We start from the raw sequence: 15,116 nt of genomic DNA on the forward strand, positions 1-15,116 counted from the left end.
TTTTCCTCTATTCCTTTTCAAATTATTTTAATTCAACATATATTAGCATATATAATGTTTCAGCTGGTGGAGCCAATCATTGAGAGGTGATTGGATTTTGAGGGCCCTGACCTAATTAATATATCAGTCCACTGAAAGATTCATAAACTGACTACTGGGAGGTGCTTGAGGTTGTGGAAGGTGAGATCTTCCTGGAGAAAATTGGCTGTTGAGGGTATGATTTTGAAGGCTATTTTCTGTCCTCAGCTGCTTCCTCTCTCAGGCTGTCTTCTGGCCACCATGAAGTGAAGACACTCTTCTACCACAGAGTTTCTACCACGAAGCTCTGCCCTGCCATAAACTAACTGCGTTGGAGCTATATGACCATGGCTGAGTCTTGTGAAACCAGGAACCCAAGCTTTTAAAAAATTATTTATTTATTAAGTACACAGTGTTCTGGCTGCATGTGAGCCAGCAGGCCAGAAGAGGGCGCCAGATCTCATTAAAGATGGTTGTGAGCCACCATGTGGTTGCAAGGAATTGAACTCAGGACCTTTGGAAGAACAGCCAGTGCTCTTAACCTCTGAGCCATCTCTCCAACCCCAACATTTGCTCTCTGAAGTTAGTTATCTGAGCTGTTTTGTCACAGTGACAAGCAGGAACTACTATATACATTTAAACTATGTAGGAAAGGACTAAACAAAAGCACAGAGATACAAAACCACTAATCCCACCATGAAAAGGCAACCTCAGGAAGTACTTTCCATCTGTTCGACTGTTTACCTCATGCATGTGCCTATTACACATCCGAGAAAGAACAGGGGATTGAGTTTTATTTGCTGAACTTTTTCAGTTGAACTATGAATATTTTCCTGTGACTTAAAAATATTGCTTGTTTTTATGCCTAAGAATCTTTAGTTTTGTTGATCTGGTATAATTGATTTATTTCTCTGGTGAAATTCCTTCCAAGTGGATGGTCTCATACATAAATAATAATCAGGATAATCTTCCTTTACACAGGGCTTTGATCAAATTTTTGTTTCAGGCCTGAAGATTAATTCTTTGAGGTGGGGTTACTTTGCAAAAATTCATACATGTTTCCGGTCCTTTTGAGATACTGGGCCAAATTACATGGTTATTAAAAATGTAGAAACTCTAATTACCTATTATTGTTGTTGTTATTATTTATAAGGGATGGCTGAGGATCATCGCTGTGTTGGAAAACCTTAAAAGCAAGAGGTAAAAAGGGCTTTCAAGTTGACTGTTTTCCTCACTGAGGTGCTCTGGGCTTTGGGAGGCAATGGGTCTGGAAGGCCCACTCTCATCCATTCTCCCTTATGGCCTGTCCCAGTGCTGAGAGGGCACCTAGCGGGTATTAGCTGAGGTTTGAGGACACTCTGCCTGGCCTGGAGATGACACATCTCACCAGGCTTCCCCCTGGATGCTTGCTTATCTTCCAGTCCAGGCACATTCCCACTGACAGCTGCTCTTATATTCACTCTGACTCCCAGGAATTGCCATCAGGCTCCTTGAGATGTGCTAAGCCTTCAGGAAGGCAGTGAAGGTGAGGAAGCCACACGCAGGAACAGAGCCATTGACGTGAAGAGGACCTGACGACAGTGTCATGCAGGAACACAGCCATTGACGTGAAGAGGGCCTGACAACAGCGTCACGCAGGAACAGAGCCATTGGCGTGAAGAGGGCCTGACGACAGTGTCACGCAGGAACACAGCCATTGACGTGAAGAGGGCCTGACGACAGCGTCACGCAGGAACACAGCCATTGACGTGAAGAGGGCCTGACGACAGTGTCACGCAGGAACACAGCCATTGACGTGAAGAGGGCCTGACGACAGCATCACACAGGAACACAGCCATTGATGTGAAGAGGGCCTGACGACAGCGTCACGTGTAGATGCTTGTACCTGCTTCATTTTGGGTCTAGGTGTGTGACTTGGGCTGTCCATCTGTGACGTCCTCTCTGATTCTGCATTTGCCAGTGGAATTCTGCTGCTTGGTTTTCTAGTCATTCAAGTGGTTGGTAATTGGTGGCACCCATATGATATTTATTCTGTGTAAATGCTGAGGTAAGCATGAAGCCTCTTGCAGTGTTCCTTGAAGGTAGTCAGCAGAAAGCCGAGGGGGCCTTGATGGGCAGAGTCTATAAAATCTTATGTTGTTAGGCTTTTTGTTTGTTTGTTTGTCTTTGGTAGGCTACTGTCTTGATAAACTATGGTCACAAAGGAGATTTTCTGGGAAGTTCATCTTATAATGGGAACTTTCCACACAGAGAACTATTTCTTGGGCTTCTTTTTAAATAGGAAAAAAATCTAGGGCTAACTTCTTTAAGCTATTTTCTGAAGTACAAAGATTAATTTGTTAGTTCAGGAAATTTGTATGTCACTAAAGAAAGAATTGGATTTGGTAACTAACCAAACAACCTACTTAGAAATTGCCAAGTATTTGGTAAATTTGTAGAATGTAAAACTCATTATCTCTCTGAGAAGCTAGAGACATCTTTCATCTCTGGTCATCCCCTGTCTCCTGTATCACCAAATCATCACTATAGATCAGCGGTTCTTAACCTGTGGGCTGTGACCTCTTCGGGGTCGAATGCCGCTTACACAGGGGCTCTGATTAGATATCATGCATATTATATATTTACATTGCAATTTATAACAGAAGCAAAATTACAGTTATGAAGTAGCAGTGAAATAATTTTTATGGCTGGGATCACTACAGCATGAGGAAGCAATCAAAGGGCCACAGTATTAGGAAGGTTGAGAGCCACTGCTATAAAACTTTGTTATAAAAAGACGAAATGGGTCAATGCTGCTTAAAAAAATACCTTCAAATGTGTTTTCTAATGAAGTCAGAAACAAATACTTCATTTTGACAAGAATCTTTTTATCTTTGATCTTTAGCAATAATTGAATTTATTTATTTTTTGTGTTTTTGAAGACCTGAAACACAAGAGGCTAGAATAATAGACCTAAGGGTATTTGATTTGAGGGTCCCAGGAATTACCTAGATTAAATGTTTTCATTTTTTATAGATGTGGGAAATACATGTTATGGTTTGGGGAATTTTACAATTAAGAACAAAGATGTTTTCACCCATACAAAACAAACATCACAGGTTCAGCCAGACTCTCGGAAACTTCCCATGATGCTCTTTCAGAGTTTTCACGGTGAATGTTAAATACCTCCTCTTTGGTCTGTCACTCACAGATCAAGTTTATGCCTTTAAAATACTGATAAAGAGACAATACACACAATCAAACATTCACTTAAAAAAACCTTGTCTAAGTATGTACATGTTAAATACAGTCATTTAAAGAAAGGTTTGGAAGGTTACTTTCTCTGTTTACTTGGTGCTGGTGAACCCAAGGCCTCAGATAGGCTAGGGCTGTGTTCTGCCACGCAGGTGTATGCTCAGCTAGGTCTCTCTATGTAGCCCAGGCTGGGCTTGAACTCACGCAGGTGAATTCTCAGCTAAGTCTCACTATGTAGCTCAGGCTGGGCTTGTACTCATGTTTGTCCTACCTCAAGCCCCACTCTTCCACAGTTGTTGGGATTATAGGTGCGTGCACCAGGATCCATGGCTAAGGCACTTACTCCTATTTAACACACAAATTGGGCAGGTCCTTTCATTCTCGCAGCATGCCTTAGAGGCTGGGCTCTGATTTCCCGAAGGGCTTCTTAAAAGCAGGGCCTTCGCAGGTACGACAGATGCAGGGGGAATTGATTTTTCCCTTTGCTACCATCCTAGCTGAGAGAAAAGCATGGATCAATCTCCGACAAGTGCTTTTACAGAAAAAGCTTGAGAGCAGATAATTACAGGCAACAAATCCACTTTAGGGCAGCGATTCCTGATACTAATATGAAGAAAAGAGCCACAATCTTTAAAAAAATTATTTTTGAGAACTTTACACATGAGTCCTGCATTTATGCTACTTCTGCCCTCCCTCCCAAATTCATTGCCTATTCTCTAATTATTATTGGAATGTGTATGTGTGTATACAAAAATTTATACATAATCTACTGAGACTATTAAGTAACTGAACTTAGGCTTGGAGGAAGAGCCACAAAAATAACTGTTGGTGTTCAATGATTGATGGATTCATTAAGAAAGGGAAAGGATGGTGTTTCCAGGTCTTCACCTTGAAGACGTCCATTCTGCATGTGTGCCGCTGTGGGAAGAGTATCGTAGCAAAACTCATGTTAACGGTCCAGCTAATTTCAGCTGGGTTTTCAGACACAAGGTTGTGTCTGAGGCCATCTTCCTCCTCTTCACCTTCACACTTCTGTCAGCAGCACTCAGCCCCCCCCACCCCCCGCCCAACCTGGTTCTCATTGTCCATGTTCAGCGCTTGAGATTACACTGCACCTGTGGCTCCCTCCTCCCTCCTCTTGGGCATTTGCCTCCTCCCTTGCTAACCTGTGGGGTTTTTCATGCTCAATGAGAAACATGCTTTTCTATGTTGACTGGGAGCCCTCAGTGTGTGACCTCTCAGCCAGCAACCATTGCCTGAGGGAAGAATCCCAGCATACAGACAGGAGCCGAGGAGGAGGACAGGGTGTGTGTGTGTGTGTGTGTGTGTGTGTGTGTGTGTGTGGAGAGAGAGAGAGAGAGAGAGAGAGAGAGAGAGAGAGAAAGAGAGAGAGAGAGAGAGTGAGAGCGCCCTAGTGTTCTGTCGGTCTGCAACCCCACTGACCTTAGAACCAACATCAATCCATGCTCTTAGGTTGTAGTACACGCGCCACTGTGGTCTCCATTGCGCCTCAGTGAGCTTAAATGCCCATTTGCCTTCTGCAAAAAGGCTTCTGGCGAATCATCAGGGCATTCCACTCACAGTGTTCTAGAACAACTGCAACCTTGACAGTCACGTACACACATGACAATACTCGACAGAAAACATAACAAACAACATCTGAAACTCATGGTCCTAGAAGACAAAATGGGTGCTTACTTCAGGGTAAGCCAGGTGCTCTCTGTGAATTCTTTGTTAGGTTTTGGGAAACGTGGCTTTAGGAAGGCCTGACTGTTCAGACACATGCAATCTGTATCTTATACTTGTGTCGAGACTGGTAGGGAGTGGGTGTCGTGAGGGGTATGCATGCTTTCAGGGCACAAAGAATTCTTTTGCTTTTGACTGACTTTAGACGTTGGCTTAAGCAGGTGGTAGGGTCCCAGCTCTCTCAGATCCTTTCTTTCCACCCACAGGATTATGACAGGATCTTTTTCTAGATAAAATTTTGAATAGAAGAAAGGGGACAGATTAGAGCAACAGCAGAAAGAAGAATCCCCTGTGGTCTCCAAAGACAGTTAATGATATCTGAGAGCTGTTTCCAGTGTTCAAAAATTCTAAAGCTAATCCTCAGTAAGGTCAGCGCGTTTGGCCGGAAAACCAGGCTAGAACATGAGGGTGCAAGAGGGAGATACCAAAAGGCGTTTTGGAGAAAGCTCAGAGCTAAACCAGACGACCTCCAGTGGCATGCTCTTCCCAGTTAAGCTGACTTAATTAGAGCCACAAGACCATCAGGCAGTCGGGGACTGATGACACAGTAGAGTTTCTTTAGATAAAAGTGTTCTTTTGGTTCAAAGAATTCTTTCTAGTGCTGATTTTTCTGAGGCTAGTGAAGTCATTAATGAGAAACTAGGAATGAATCAGACATATTTATCTTTGCTTTCAAAACTGCTTAGTGTGGCGTACCCTGATGTTTCTGCTCCTGGGATAAGGTTGGGAAGAATGGGACTTCCCAGTCCATGTCCCAGGTATCCCTGGGACCCCTCCTCCACTCCTGTCACTCCACACCCAGGGCTATTTAGCAGACTTGTTTATTGTTTTTAAATTATCAGTATTACCAGTAGCCTCCGGCTAGCAATCAATCAAGACACAGACACTTGCTATATTTTAAAATAGCCTTAGTTAACCTGGGGCAGGGCAGATATCAATCCTCTAAACTACCTCCCATAGTGGGGCAGGCAATGAGATCCCTGCCTCAATCCCGTGCCATCTGCTTCTAGTAACTTCTATCAAGTTACCTCCCATCCATAATCCCAAATACTTGCTAATGTTCTTCATCTGGGCCGGATTCTCCATCCACGCCGGGCATGTGCTTCTCCTCCATCTAACCCATGGCGGCCTTCCTCTCTTCCCTTCAGGTCTCTCCTCTTCCTCCTGGTGGCCCTCCTTTTTTCCTTCTCCCCAGGATTCCTCCCTCTCTAAGCCCCACCTATTTCCTCTGTCCTGCCCAGGTGGGGTGGCTTTTTATTAATCAAAAGGTGGGTCACAGAGACAGGCAAGCAGTAATTAGCATCAAAATACATTAGACCATCCTCTCCCCCCCCCCCCCAACACTTGTTTTTCCTGTCTCTATGGAAGGCTGAGCTGATGAGCTCTGGGCTGCAGGCAGTTAGCAGGCTGACCATATAAAATAGGGGTCTGCGTAGGTAGTAATGGCAGAAATGCCAGGGCAGGGAGTTTGTCACATGGCTAGAAGAATGGACCAGGATCAGAAAATGTGAGGTAGGCTCATGGGCATGATTGGTTGGTTGGTGGGCAGCAGCCTTGAGCAGCAGGGGGCGGTTATGTGGAAACTGGGCAGCCAAGAGCAGGGCAGGTGATTGACAGGGAAACTAATTCCTATAATGACGGTTCTGTACATGTTGGGAAAGCTGAGGACTGCTGCGCAGCTGGCACGGAGTACGGATGGAGGCAACAGCCAGGAGAAACAGAGTCAGGGTTGGAAGGCTGTTTCACTAGGCGGCTACCACCATTTAATGCATCAGGCAGCATTCTGATTATCAAGCAAAGGAGCTTGAAGTCTCAAGCGCACATTAGCACAGTTTAGCTGTGTGTGAGACTCGGCGGCCAGCCTCTGCCTACTGCAGCAGTGTTGACATTTGGTCTACATGACATATTTTGTAGGGTGGATATCATAAGGTAAACATTGTATCTACTTGAATCCTTAGCCTAATTGTTTCCAGTCCCCACGGTCAAGTACTACTCTACTTCCATAGAAAGACTTGTGACATTTTCTGCCCCAAATATGACATCAACACTGAGCTTTCTAACTGTCGTAACTTGAATGATGTGGTGTAGAAGAGGCTGGGAGAATTACTCCAGCAAAGGGTGGTGTGCCTAGGCGATGCACAGAACCAGGAGTTCCGCAAAGGATGGGCCTTCAGTGGCCTACATTAGAATGACCTGCATGTGTGTCCCAAAATGCACATTTTGAAGTTTATCCCCAAGAAAGACTCAGGAATACATTAACTAAAAAATTAACATCTTCAGATGAATCTGGCTTATGTTGTAGTAAGAAAATCTTCACTCTGGAAAGTGGCTGCATTTTCAATAAAGCAGGTTTCTTTGTTTTTTAAAAAATATTGACAGGGGGCTAGAGAAGTTAAGAAGTTAAGAAGTTAAGAGCGTGTCCTGCCCTTCCAGAGGACCTGAGTTCAGTTCCTGGCAGTCAGGACGGGCGGCTTACAACTGCCTGGAACTCCAGCTCCAGGGGACTGACACCTTCTTCTCAACTCACTGCTACCTCCACACACATGTGCATATATCCCTATTTATACGTGTAGTTAAGATAATAAAAACCTTTATTACTGCCCACTGCCTTGCTCTTAACTGCCCTCTCTCTTTTGTTCAGGATGCTCTTATGTCTGTGATGGGCCTCTGTTAGGAACCCCCAAACCCTCTGCGTGTCTTCACGTGACTTCCAGAGCTGCCCTTGTCTGCAGTCCATGCCTTTAAATTATAAACGAACACAGTGGCTAACATTTGCAGATGATACTTGAGGGGCAGCCCTCAGCCAGAACTTCAGGCCCGTCTATCTGGTGTTTGTCCCCAGATCTCTTCAAACTTTTGATTAAAACCAGAAGGGCAGCTGAGCCCGAGGACAGGCTGGGGCCTTGTTTGGTTGCTCCCTTAAAAGAATCAGTACATAGCTATTTTTTTTTCATGTTTGTGAGAATATCTGGACTGGACTGGGAAGCTTTGTCTGTAGTAACAGCAGATTGCAGACCTTTCCTGGAGTGCTCAGCTTGAGACTTGATTTATTTGGTATCCATTCATGTGACATAACCGCGACGTCACCGTAGCAACCGCCCAGCATCTCCAGCACACCCCACAGCAATGCTTATCCTATTTGATTTAGACAGCAGCATTTATGTAACCTTGGCAATGATCTTAGTTTGGAGATTTTTTTTTTTCATGTTTCCGCAGTATTTTATTCAGTTTAGAGCTGCAAAACATAGTTCTTTTTACATACTGGAGCTATGCCAGGGGCCAGCTTTTGTTCAGCCGAAGAGGGATTACACACCTGTTCTTTCTTGCACCTAAAACAAATACAGATGTCCTCTCAGTTGGAGAGCCAAGTTTGTAGGCTAGGGATACAGCTCACCGGGAGAGTGTTTGTTGAGCAGGAGCGAAGTCTGAGATCCACTCCCAAGTAAGACCCTGAAAAGATTGTGAAGACTAAAGCTTGCTTCATGGAAGGGAAGATGTCTACCACCACAGTGCTCCCATCACCAAGGGCTCATGTTAAACACTACTGTCTCCCAAAGATGGCTGCCCTGACTGCCTTCCATGGAGTTCACTGGGGGAGGGGGGAGGCGGTACTGGAAGACAGTAGCTAGGCTTCCTTAAACTAGGTGTCTCCAGTTTAACAACACAATCGTGTGTCCACGTAGCTTTCAGTTTGGTGAACATATTATGAGTGCCTGAGGAAAGGAAGCAAGAGGCTCATGAAAACAGATCCTGGAGCAGGTCTCTGCGAGTTCTATTTCAGAAAAGAAGCAACTCATGCTGCTCCTTTTTCAAGGGTAACCGAGGAAGAGGCATGGTGGAGGGGTCCAATCACGGCAGGCTGCATCCTGGCTGCCTTCAAAATTCACCTGAACCTCTGATCTCCCTTAGATCAAGTCTCAAAAGAGTTCATGTTTAGTTTCCAGACCTCATTTTTTTTTTTTTTAAGCACGAAATCCGCATAGGTATCAATCAGGGTTAAAGTTCCCTCATATTTCCTGCCCCGGGGGACTTCAAAGCAGAGGGAGCCGTGGGTTTGCTCGGTTGTACCGTCATCTGAGCTAAAAACCCTAAGCATGGCTCACTATTCAAGGACTGAATTCCAAGATGTGCAAAATAGAGATCGTTTTTTAAAAAAGATTTATTTATTATTTATACAGTATTCTGTCCATACATGTGCCTGCCCACCTGAAGAAGGCACCAGATCTCATTACAGGTGGTTGTGAGCCACCATGTGGTTGCTGGGAATTGAACTCAGGACCTTCGGAAGAGCAAATAGTGCTCCTAACTTCTGAGCCATCTCTCCAACCCCAAAGTAGAGGTCTTAAAATGCGTCTTTATCCTGTTGAGTGTTGTCTTGCACTGAAGGCCTGGAGCTTCGAGCCCACCTCTCCCTCTGACCCACTGGCCTCTGTTGGAACGCCTCCGTTGTGCTGCCTATGGAAGCTGGTTCAGAGGTCACTCAACGATTGCCTCGAATTGATGGACTTGGACGCAAGCGTTTTGTAGAATGTGGAAGTGAGCCAAGATGCTGCACCTGGCTCCCCTGCAGGGTGTAAGGGCTTTGTGTACCTAAGGCAGCTTCCTAAGTATCACTGTTTCCCTCGGACCATTGTTGTTTTTTAAAAATTTAATTTAATTTTATGTGTGCTTTGTTCACTGTTCTATTGCTATGAAGAGACAACAGGATTGAGGCAGCTTTTATTTTTATTTTATTTTTTAAAAAGCATTTAGGTCTCTTGCTGTAGCAAGGCGAGTGGGAGCAACTTGGAGCGTGAGCTTGGAGGAAGATTCCACGGGTTGTAAGAAAACAGCAGACAAGCTGGGCATGGCTGAAATCGCCAGCTTCGATAAGACCAAGCTGGAGAAAATCTGAGACATAAGAGAAGAACATCCTGCTCACCAAAGAGACTACTGAGCAGGAAAAGAGGACTGAAATTTCCTAAAAGCCTAGACTGGGGCATTCCCCCATCCCATCTCACTCTGTCATCTTCGAGACCTTTGGATGTGGATCAGGAGTCGCCGGCAAGATGAACTTGAGACGCAGGCTGCGCTGTGAGCCAGGGTGCTTTGAGAGATGCCATGGCCACTGTCTCTAAAGCAGGACTCCATCTATTAACTAGCCTGGCAAATGTCACTGGTTTGCTTTGGGATATGATAGAAAATTATTTGTATAATTGGTGGGAATAAAACACAGCTTGTGTCAAAAAGAAAAACAAAGCATTTAATTGGAGGCCTGGTTACAGCTTGAGATAGTCTCTAATCATCACTGTGGGAAGCAGGGCAGCAGACGTGGTAACATGGTGCCACATCCTGATCTGCAGGCAGAGAGGGAGATGCTGGGATTGGTATGGACTTCTGAAACCTCAAAGCCCACCCCTAGTGACACACTTCTTCCAGTAGGGCCACGCCTTCTAATCCAGTGGTTCTCAACCTTCCTAATGCTGTGATGCTTCAGTGTCACATGTGTTTGTTTAGTGTATTCAGTGTTCCTTTGCTTTAAGAAAGATGCGTTACAGTGTGTTTCTTCCTGAAACAAATGCATTTGTGGTAACCCCCTAACCATAAAATTATTTTGCTGCCACTTCATAACTAATTTTGCTACTGTTATGATGTGTAATGTAAAAATCAGATATTTCTGATGGTCTTAGGTGACCTCTGTGAAATGTCTTTTGGTCCCCAAAAGGGTCATGACCCGCAGGTTGAGAACCATTATTCTAATCCATTTAATCCTTTCAGACACTACTACTCCTTGGAGAATACTCATTCAAATATTTGAGCTTATGGGGACCATTCTTATTTAAACCACAATGGCATGTATGGGTGTTTTGATTGTATGGATGCCTTGTACCATGTGCATGTGGGGTGTCTGGGGAGGCAAGAAGGCATGGGATAGTCTGGAACTGAGATTATAGATTGGCACCATATGGGTGCTGGGCACTGAACCTGGGTCCTCTGCAAAAGTAACATGTGGTCCTAACCATTGAGCTATCTTTCTAAATCCATACTCACTGTGGTAGTTTGAATGGAAATGAGGCCCCCATTGGCTTTTATATTTTCATGTTTGGTCCCCAGTTATTGAAAATATTTGGTAAGGATTAGGAGGCATGATCCTGTTGGAGGTGATGCAGCCTTATTGACATGATATGTCACTGGGGGTGAGTTTTGAGCACATGCCAGGTCCAGTGTCTCTCTCTACCTGCTGCCTATGAGTCACGATGTTAAGATACCAGCTACTGATCCATGGTCATGCCTGTCTGCTTCCTACTATGATAATCATAGACCAATCCTCTAAAAAATTGTAAACAAATATCCAATTAAATGCTTTCTTTGATAAGAGTTGCCTTAGTTATGGGGTCTCTTCATAGTAACAGAACTAATGCACCCATGTTTTTGATCTAGAGAAAAGTCCTCAGGTGAAACTTCTTATACTCTTTTTCAATTGGTAGATGAGGAAATCAAAGCTGTTTAGGTGGCAGGATGTGCCTGGGATCATGCAGCTAGATAGTAGTGAGGGTTGGAACTTGTAGAATCCTTGAACACCCAGTGATGAGTAAGGAAACACCTGCTTTATTCAGGTATCACCAAAGAGAGCCTGGTCTTCTGAGAGTGAGCCATGGACATCCCTAGGATAGGAGATGCCTCTGCAGATAAGTTAAAATAATTAATGTGCACAGAAACATTGGGAAGCTAATCCAGTTAAAAGATAGGATCCAGATTTAAACAGAGGATTTGCAACAGAAGACTCTCAAATGGCCTAGAAACACTTAAATGTCCTTAGCCATCAGAGAAATGCAAACTAAAACAACTTTGAGATTCTATCTTACACCTGTCAGAATGGTTAAGATCAAAAACACCTCCATTGCTGTTCAGAATGCAAAGTTTTGCAACCACTTTGGAAATCAATATGGTGGTGTCTCTGAAAATTAAAAATCTGTTTACCTCAAGAACTAGTTATACCACTACTGGGCATATACCCAAAGGATGTTGCATCTTACCACAAGGACTCTTAGCTGTGCTCATAGCAGCTTTATTTTTAATAGCCAGAAACTGGAAGCAACCCATGGGTACATCAACTAAAGAATGGGTAAAGAAAATGTGGTACATTTACACAATGGAGTATTATTCAGCTTTTAAAAAACATCATGAAATTTGCAGGCAAATGGAGGCAATGAGGGCACCTGGACATGGAAAGACAATCACGGCATGTATCCACTTATAAGTGATTATTACCTATAAGGTAAAGGATAATCATGCTACAATCCACAGACCCAGTGAGGGTAAGTAACAAAGAAAGCACAAGGGGAGGTGCTTGAATCTCTCTGGGAAAGGGAATTAGAATATATTTTGTGGGTGAACTGGGGCCTGGTGGGGATGGGAATGGGAGGAATCAGGCTGCGGGGAGGGATGGAGGGAAAGAGTATTGGAAGATGACTGGGATTGGTGGGCATTTCGGGGGTGAGTTAGAACCCTAGTGCAATGGAAACTTCCTGTAATCTATGAGCGACCCTAGCAAAGACCCCTAGTGGTGGGGAATATGGAACTGGAACCAGCCATCTTCTGTGACCAGGCAAGGCTTCCAGTGCAGGGACTGGGACACCAACCCAGCCACAAAACCTTTGACTCACCATCTGTCCTATCTACAAAATATGCTAGCATAAAGGTGACACAGAATTGTGGGAGTGTTCAACCAATGGCTCGTCCAACTTGAGACCCATACCAGGAAAGGAAGCTCATACCTGATGCTACCTGGAAGGCTAGGAATCTGAGGCTGGATAGGCCAGAGACCTAGGGTAGAATCAAATACAACTGGCGTGCGCACACACACACACACACACACACACACACACACACACACACACACACACATACACACAGAGTCAATGAAATGATTCCTAATGATACTCCGCAATACTCATAGACCAGAGCTTAGCATAATCATCATCAGAGAGGCTTCATCCAACAACTAGTAGCAGATGCAGAGACCCACAGCCACACGTTAGGTGGAGCTTGGGGAATCCCATGGAAGAGGAAGAGAAAGGATCGTAGGAGCCAGAGGGGTCAAAGATACCACAAGATTACAGACTGCAGAATCAACTAAGTAGGGCTCATAGGGACTCCCAGAGAATGAAGTGACCAACAGAAAGCCTGCACGGGCCTGACACAGACTCTCTGTGTATATGTTATGGTGTGTAGCTTGGTGTTCCTGTGGGACTCCTTACAGTGGGGATGGGGATGTCTCTGGCTCTTTGCCTGCTGTTGGGTCCCCTTTCCTCCTCCTGAGTGGCCTCATCCAGCCTTAATGTGAAGGGAGGTGCCTAGTCTTGCTGTAACTCACTAGGCCATGTTTGGTTCATATCCTTGAGAAGCCTGCTCTTTTCTGAAGGGAAATGGAGGATGGAGGAAGAGTGAATCTGGGGGAGAGGGGAGGGTGGGGGTGGGGGACCGAGAGAAGAGGAGGGAGGAGAAAGTGCAGTTGCAACATAATATGTGATAGAAGAATAAATAAGTAGATAAAAATGAGGAATGAAGTGTTGGCCTATCTCATTAGACCAAGGGTCCCCAAATATTCATTTTTAAGCCCTTCCAGAGCTTTCCATATGTGAGGTGGCACTGAGTGCTGTCTGTGGATGACCTAATGTAAGTCACCTGGCAGTTCTGCTATGCAATGATCCCATTCTTATTTTATAGCAGAAAGGAAGATCTCCGCCAGAGAGGGAAGAAGTGATGCTTGGTACAGAGGGACACTCCAAGTGGAGGCGCCATCTAAGCATCACTTGCCCTTTGACTTGGCTTCAGTAATCTGTATCTTTCAAGAAAAAATAAATTTCAAATGTATTCTCTCAATAGCTTCTTGATGCCAGTTGTCACAGATGTTTGCTTTAGCTCCTGATAATGGTGATTTGTTTTCATTTCTTTCTATGAATTGGCTTAAAGATTTGCCATTTTGACCAATATATTAAAAAAATGAAATTTTTGTCTTACTTAATTTCTGTTATTTTCCCTACTCCGTCGACTTTTGTCATTATTTTGTCCATCCCACTTGCTTTGGATTCTATTTGCTTTCTTTTTCTGTATCTTTAAAAAAATTTTTTTTTATTAATTTATTCTTGTTACATCTCAATGGTTATCTCATCCCTTGTATTCTCCCATTCTTCCCTCCCTCCCATTTCCCCCTTATTCCCCTCTTCTATGACTGTTCCTGAGGGGGACCTCCTCCCCCTGTATATGCTCATAGGGTATCAAGTCTCTTCTTGGTAGCCTGCTATCCTTCCTCTGTGTGCCACCAGGTCTCCCCCTCCAGGGGACATGATCAAATATGAGGCACCAGAGTTTGTGTGAAAGTCATACCCCACTCTCCACTCAACTGTGGAGAATGTTCTGTCCATTGGCTTTAACTTAGATCTTTAATTTTTTCTCAAAATGCACCTAAAGCTACAGATTTGCTTTTAAACACTAATTTACCTACACATCACAAATTTTGATATTTTTTTCATTTGAGCTCATTTCAAATTATTTTTAATTCCTTCTCAAGTTATTTTTAAACCAATGAGCATTATTTTCGATGCTCTTAACTGAACATTTATTTTTGTCTCCTGCTTTATCTCCAACTGAGCTAGTAATGATATCTCTTTGGCACTTGTTAGTTCTTGCTATAGGTTTAGACTGTGCACAGTTTTCACAGTATGCCTGAAACAAAATTAAGATTAAAAATAATACCTTGTGTGAATATCATTTCATTTCTGCCTCCTTTTAAAAATAAACTTTTAAGCATCTTATAAACTTTGCTTTGTAGTAATTTTTGTTTTACATAGCCATTATCTTCTAAGTTTTAGAAAAAGAGATAATGCAGTCAGCACATCAGTGGCAGGAGAATCACTTAAATGTCCATATACAGCACTTTGTGTTTTCTGGAGAATTCCTCCAATACTTCTCATAGCCCATATGTTTGAAAGAGTATCCCGGTTCTCATTTATCCTTGCAATGCCTTTGTCTTCGTGCTCACAGATATTTTTTGTTTATAGACGTAAGTGTCTGGCTGCCATCTTTAATGCCTTCACAATGTTTCATTGTCTTTTGTGCTTGAATAGTTTTGGGAT

The 15,116-nt window shown here is 43.8% G+C and overlaps 1 pseudogene; it reads left to right on the forward strand.

Annotated features, from left to right (window-relative positions):
• Positions 1-6,632: 6,632 nt before the first annotated feature.
• Positions 6,633-9,962, forward strand: LOC127184443 (thymosin beta-10-like; annotated as a pseudogene).
• Positions 9,963-15,116: the final 5,154 nt, after the last annotated feature.

The sequence above is a fragment of the Acomys russatus genome, chromosome 32 (assembly GCF_903995435.1).
Source record: "Acomys russatus chromosome 32, mAcoRus1.1, whole genome shotgun sequence".
In the NCBI taxonomy this organism is placed as follows: Eukaryota; Metazoa; Chordata; class Mammalia; order Rodentia; family Muridae; genus Acomys; species Acomys russatus.